This window comes from Acartia tonsa, chromosome 12 (assembly GCF_053477335.1).
Source record: "Acartia tonsa isolate MP-2025a chromosome 12, ASM5347733v1, whole genome shotgun sequence".
Classification (NCBI taxonomy): Eukaryota; Metazoa; Arthropoda; class Copepoda; order Calanoida; family Acartiidae; genus Acartia; species Acartia tonsa.
The window spans coordinates 22,415,267-22,422,440 of NC_137271.1; the positions used below are offsets into that span (position 1 = coordinate 22,415,267).

General features: G+C 33.7%; 1 long non-coding RNA gene across 1 annotated transcript; it reads left to right on the forward strand.

The window, feature by feature from the left end:
• Positions 1-1,486: 1,486 nt before the first annotated feature.
• Positions 1,487-3,076, forward strand: LOC145333829 (uncharacterized). Its single transcript, XR_013884612.1, has 3 exons — positions 1,487-1,530; positions 2,339-2,479; positions 2,902-3,076. It is a non-coding gene; the product is annotated as an uncharacterized LOC145333829 (long non-coding RNA).
• Positions 3,077-7,174: the final 4,098 nt, after the last annotated feature.

Below are 7,174 nucleotides of genomic sequence, written 5' to 3' on the forward strand. Positions count from 1 at the left end.
CAGGGAATCTCCATACTAATTGTACGACCACCATCTGCTGTGAATGCTACATTCCCAGTTAACCAACATCTAGGGGGTGGTGAAAACCCTGTACATTGGTTAATTTTGAAAGGTTGGAGGGAATTAGTATTATTTCACTCTTTAAAAAGAATATTAAATGTGGTTGATTGTCGACCCCACTCCCCCCCCCCCCCTATAATACAAAGTAGCTTGATTTCTGCCCGTCTGTCCGTCCCTTAAGATCTCGGTAACCACTGAACCGATTGGATTCTACTCTTCAGGGAATATACCTATTGGTCTGTGGTGGTTTTAGGCCAATTTTTTTTTTTTGGGGGGGGGGAGGTAGTCAAATTAATTTGATATTAGTAGTGGCAGCTACAGAGGTACTTTATTTTTTTTTATTAATTTGAAATTAGTGGCGGCAGCACCAGCTAGGTACTTAAAGAGGCTAGGGGCGAAGCCACTAATAACATTTAACATGCAACATGCTTGGCCAAACAGACGAAAGGACGTATGTTTGTAAGCAGATGTGCTCTTACAGTTTAACAGGAATAATAATTTCCTTAAGTTACATCCTATTCATCTTCACCAAAATTAATCAGCCGTCTATCTTGAAAAAATGGACGGATGGATGAACAAAAATATATTTGGAAATATAGTGTAGCTTCTGAAAACTGAACATGTCTAACTTGCAAATAAGAATATACGTGGATATTTTGACAGGGGAAATATTGTCGTCAATTATGGTGACTATTATGGACATTATGTATTAATCAGTTCGTTCATCCAGGAGGAGAGAAGAAGATTGGGTAAAATGTGAAGATGGGGGATTGTTATTTTAGCCAGCTCCAAGTTTTACTTTATTAAAGAATATCTTTTGTAAGATCCAAGCAATAATAAATCCATTGCAATAAGCTACAATAATGATATGCAACAAATCCAAATTTCTGTTAATATATTTCAATATTTTGATGCTTTCTATTATGGTGTCTTTGATGTGAAAAGACCCATCAAGAGTTGTCAGCATCCCAAAAATTAACCTTAAGAAATAATATTTTATAATAACAAACAAATAAAAAAATACTGAAATTTAAAAAATAACGAAGAATTACAAGCTATAATGAACAGTTTAAAAATCAAATTATCAAGCTAATCACCAGAAAAGAATCCAAACAAGAGAAATTTTTGCCAGTCTTAAACCAACCACGATCGAGTGAAGGTGAGAAAGTGATTTTTATAATCAGTTTAAATATTACTATATGCATGAATTTTGGCAATTTACATATATGTTTTAGAGAATTTGTTGTAAAACTCTAAATTAATTCATTTTTTCTCTAAAGTCAAGCTTGATTAAAATAGGCACAAATCTACAGATTTTTTTCTCCCATTCGTTAATATAAAGAAACAGGACCATTAAGTGCAGTATGCTTAAAAATCCATGTATTGTGATTTATTGACAATTCTGTCTAATTAGTGAATTTAATTTAGTTTGAACTCGCTGTAAGAGACCTAAGAATATTGAAACAAGAGGTAAAAATCTTATTTATATCTATTTACACTTATAAAGTAGCTACGCTCCTTAATTCACTCATAGAGTAGCTACCCCTTAATTCACTAATACAGTAGCTACCCCTTAATTCACTAATACAGTACCTACGGTCTTAATTCACTTATAGAGTAGCTACGGTATTAAACAAGCTGTAGAGTAGCTGTGCTATAAACCCCTTATAGAGTTACTACGCTCCTTAAACGTCTAACAATAGGCTGCGCCCCTAAGGAAGCCTTGAAATAACCATATATTAATTTTTTTCTAATCTAGATTTATTTGTAGAAGGCCGTTCCTTATTTTAAACTATTTACAGAGTGGCTGCGCCCCCAAAGAAGGCCTAAAATAACTGAATATTAATCTATTCTAATCTAGTTTTGTTTGTAGAAGGCCGGGCTTCATTTAAACTATTTATAGAGTGGCTGCGCCCCCAAAGAAGACTTAAAATAACTGTATTATTTATTTATATATCTAGAATTGTCTATGGAGAGCCGGACCTTGTTTTATTGAGTAGCTGCGCCCTAAGGAAGGACTTAAGAGGCCAAGCATTAATCTTCTTTTTTTTTATTAAGATATATCTATCTATATGAGAGGCGGACTAAATATCTATTGAGTAGCTGCGCCCTAAGGAAAGACTCAAGAGGCTAAGCATTAATCTTCTCTTTTTTATTAAGATATATCTATATGAGAGGCGGACTAAATATCTAAATATCTGTTGAGTAGCTGCGCTCTCAAATACAGGCCTATAAAGAAAAGTATCTAATGAAATTAATAGTTTTTTTATGTATCTAGAAATTCGTTGATGATGCACTGTTGTATGGCTTAGGCGGACCTGTTCATCAGACTTCTGGGACAAGACAAGAAGCCTCATATTGGTCCACCCCAACAGAGCTGTCCCTGCAGTGTGCACTGTTTTACTCTACTTATTCTTAGGTAAGAAAAGGTAGCTATAGATACTGATAGAGTAAAGGGGAGCTTCCATGAATAGGGTTTCATCAGTTTAGGTATCTAAATAAACCCGAAGCTATACCTATACCTAAGACAGCCAGTACCTAATTACCCATACAGGGATGTAATGAATAGATAACCCTAACCCAAATAAGAGGTTCCTAGATGGGTTTGTGTTAAAAAAAATCGTCCTAACTTACCTATACATTAAACTCTATAATTCGTTGATAACAACTACAGCTTATGTTACATTAGAGTAATAATCTAAAAGAGTAAACCTTACCCTAAAGGGTCAAGCCAATGAAAGGTATTTAAAGGATTAAACCAGCTTATTTAATTGTACCAATAAGCCTTCCAGATTTGTCCGGCTATTGGTTTCTCTGACTTATAATAGTTTATTGTTTCAGTATTCAACACAGTTGATGCAACCGTAGAGAGACACTGCTTACATGTAAATTAATTCATAACCAGAGTCCTACAAACAATTATTACCTACAATTTTAACCACCATTTTATCTACATGTCTAATTTATATGTTACCTATATAATTATGTGCTATTATAAATAAATTGTCGTTTTTAATTCATTGTTAATTACTGGTGGAGAATCTAATATCCATACGTAGCTATGTAGCATTTGACATGAGGTCATGTTCATAATATTAATATAAGAATGTTTGATAAAAGCCAGGCTTTTCTACAAGTATAGTCATATCCCCTCTTTATTGATTAGTTAATTTTATCGAACTATCTATAATACAAAGTAGACATATAACTGACTGATTATCTTAAGCTTAAAATTTTGATGACCACTAAATCAATTGTGTTTTACTTTTCTGGGAATATACATAATAGTCCTCTGGTGGTTTTAAGCTATTTTCCATTTGGGTTGGACACCAACTAAGGGGGGTTTGATCCACATCCATTCTTGTATTTGTCTGTATTACAACACCCTAAAGCTCCCACCCAATTGGGGGTGTCAAAAAACGTAAGGGCGGGTGTCCATATTTTCGGGTGCGCTACGCCAAAACTTCCTGCACGCCACTGAAAAAGTGATGTTTTCCCCTTCAAATTGAGGCAAAGGGTGTAGACACTGGCTTTCAAGTGAAGTTGGAATTTACATCTTCGGATGGTTTTAAGCCATCTTCATTCCATCTCTTTACCAAATTGAATACAAAACCCTAGATTCTATGGGCACAGCCACAAGTAGGATATTCTTAACTGTAACAACAACATATAAAAAGAAATCGACAAAACACACAAACGAACATCTTAATACTTTTTATAAAAATATTTATTTTAGCAGTAAGTAAATCGCTACCATGAAAAATAATCTATCCATCTTTCTATCAGTCTGTCAAACAGTCATTACCAACTTCCCCCCTCCCAATGTCTATCTATCTATCTATCTATATGGTTATCCATCTATCTATCTATTAGCCCCTTTTAAAGTCATTACCCACCTCCCTTTCTCGTTTCCCCCCTTTGCCCATATGAAAGTTATATGATAGGTGTATTATAGTTTCTCGTATGGCATGGAATAATGTTCACTTTATCGTATGCCTAATTTTCTATTTAATTATAATTTTTTTGCAAATAAAGTATTTTTCTGTAATACAATGTTATTTAAGAGGGGGGGAGAGAGGAAAGGGTGAAATAGCCTTCCGGAAACTAGCTAAAAATCTAACCCAAAACTTATCTGATGCTTCCCTATATGGTATAACCCAATCGGTTCAGCGGTTAGCATTATTTTACGTTACAGACAGAGATACATAAACACGATCTTGCTCCTTTTATATATTAATGCAAATAGTTATATATCGCATCGATTTACGGACAATTTTCCGTGAGAAAATTTGAGTAAAACAATAGAGGGGGTAGGGGTCAAAAAACTATATGTCCCCTTCTCAAGGACCCTGTGTCGACTTTCAATTGTTTTTTTTTAAAATCAACCAATAGCATTGGGAATATTAACATAGCCAAGTCGCTACAGAAGGGCAGATTTGCTAGCAGATAAAAAAGGTCCCCAACAGGGGGATCCAGGTAGTAGTCTGGTAATGCATCTATATTTAATGTGAAAATAAGATTTATTTCCAATTTATTGACCATAAGAGGTTTAATGTCTGGTCTAACAAAACAGGATTTAGAATTTATTATTAATTGTGGAAAATTTTCGTTGCCAAGATACTAAACATGATTTCTCAGAACTGGTTTCAATCCAGCAGATATTAGCTTTGTAAAACTCATTAAGTACATTATAAAATAAAGGCCTTACGATAAATATATAATATTTCCCAAAAACCATACCTCATTAACTCCCCAAATATTTCCTTCCCCTGTTTTCCCCTCCTCGATACAACCAATTTCCCCCCCCATACATATACATATGAGTTCGTATATGTGTGTATTAGAGTTATAGACTACTCAAAAACAGAGGTTTAAAATAGTAGGACGGTCAGATTAGGTGCATGTCGTAATATTTCAAAAATAAGTGGATATGGCTATAACTCAATTCCACATTTAAATTTTTTTTTTTTGTAAAAAAGGGCCGATGAATTGATGTAAAAGACCAATGATGATACATGAAATTTTTCCTTCTGTGGATTGCAATTAGAGTTGAATCGTTTGGACACTCAACTAAATGAAACAACCAATTAAAATTCAGTAAAAGTCCCCAAAGTTGTTAAGCCATCGAATAAGAAAACCTTTTTACGAAACTTTAGGGACTAGTTTAATAAACAGACAGAAGGGAGGGTTCATTAACTTGTTTATTACACTGCACTTGTTCACAAAGTTTTCTTATTCGTTGGCTCAACAACTTAGGGGACTTTAGTGAATTTTGATTGGCTATATCATCAAGTTGAGTGTTCAAACGTTTCAACCACTAATATTAACCTAAAGAAGAGGTAATTTTGTGTATCATAATTGGTGATGTGCATCAATTTATTAGCCACTGTCTTATCCCCTCAGAATCCTGATAGGACAGTCTAATATTTATCTACTACATATATACTAAAGTGTATAATCTTTGTGAAATTCCCTCAGTGAAATGGGGCCTGTTCAATTTGCCTCCCCCCCCCCCCCCCCACTTAAACCCTACTATATACACAGTAAAATATTACTTTGAAAATAGGGAGTTTTATTATTGGAACTACTCTATAACTATTTTTGAGATACTATACAGAAAATCTTTTTTTTTAAAGATTTGGGAATAGTCCCTTTCGTAACAACGCCCCTTAAGGGGCGATTCGTTGTATTCTTAAAATGGCTTTTGAAAGGTGATTGCCCCACTAAGTTAGGCAATTGACCCCGCAGGGTTAGAGCCCGCCGCAGAACTTTATAACACTTTAATCTATAACATAATTATAAAGGCAGAAATGAAAAGAGAGCGTCAATAGACCTTAAATAACCCAAAACATTTTTTTAACTATGATATATTATTCGTTGGCTAAATTAGACTTTGGGTACTTTTTTATTGAATTTTCATTGGTATTTTCTGAATCTAAACCAATAGTTTTTGAACGGGTAAGTTTGTAAATTTTCATTGGGTTTGTACATCAATTTATCGTCCAATGTCTTATCACTTAAGACCTTTTTAAAAATAACTTTGATAGAAATATGTATTTTTAAATTTCCCCAAAGAGTCCACAGTGCTGCTAAGTGCATAGGTTGATCTATCTGTGTGCCCTAAATGATGAGACACTGTGTGTGTGTGTGTGTGTGTGTGTGTCTGCATGTGTGTGTAGGTGTTTGTTTGTGTGCGCAAGTGTGTATATGTGTGTGTGTATGTGTGGGTGTGTGTGTATCAATTCTCAACAACACACTAAGGCCGCACACACAAAACAACCCATTTGAAATTTTTCAAAAAAACTTTAGATTTTTATGTTTATGGTTAGTTATTATTAGGCTATTTGGGGAGTTTTAGAAAGCTGCGCTATTTGAAAAAACAAATAGAATTTTGCTAAAAAGTAATATTGGATATATTGTAAAACTATATTATCACCCCAATTTCTAAAAAAATTAAACCACCTTCCCCCAAATATTCTTAGGCTATATGGCTTAGGACTGTGCACTCTAATTTTCTCGGTTTCAATTTTTTGTTGAAAAAAGGACTGTATAATTTGTCTCTATTTGTAGCTGGAAGTTTTTGTGCATGTGTATCCATAAAGATCTTATGAACGGCTGAACCTTCTCGTTCATTAAATGTCAGGAAAGCTAATTTTAGAAAGAAAAAAAAATAATACTTTCTTTAAGAAAGGTTTAATAATCCATACTTTGCCCAAAATATTATCATTTTTCAAGATGAAGATAATTTTTATTTGTAAATAAATACATATTATTACAATAAATTGACATTATAATATATTTGTTGGACAACCTTTCAAGAATTCCTCAAAAATTTCTTGTGTACACCCTGTATCAAAATTGAGCAGGTATTCTAGAATAAGCGCCCCCCTCCTCCTCTCCCCACTCCCAACCAAAAGAAAATTACACCCCCCACCCCGGAACATTAACTTTCCCCCCAACAAAAGTAAACCATATAATTTTTCAAACAAAATCTAAAATGTAAAAAATATAGCGAAATTTTAATTCTTATAATTTTTTTTCTAATCAAAAGTTTTTTAGTTTTTTAAAATTTGTATTTTTTTGGGTTAAAAATGATTAACGGCTTGAAATACAA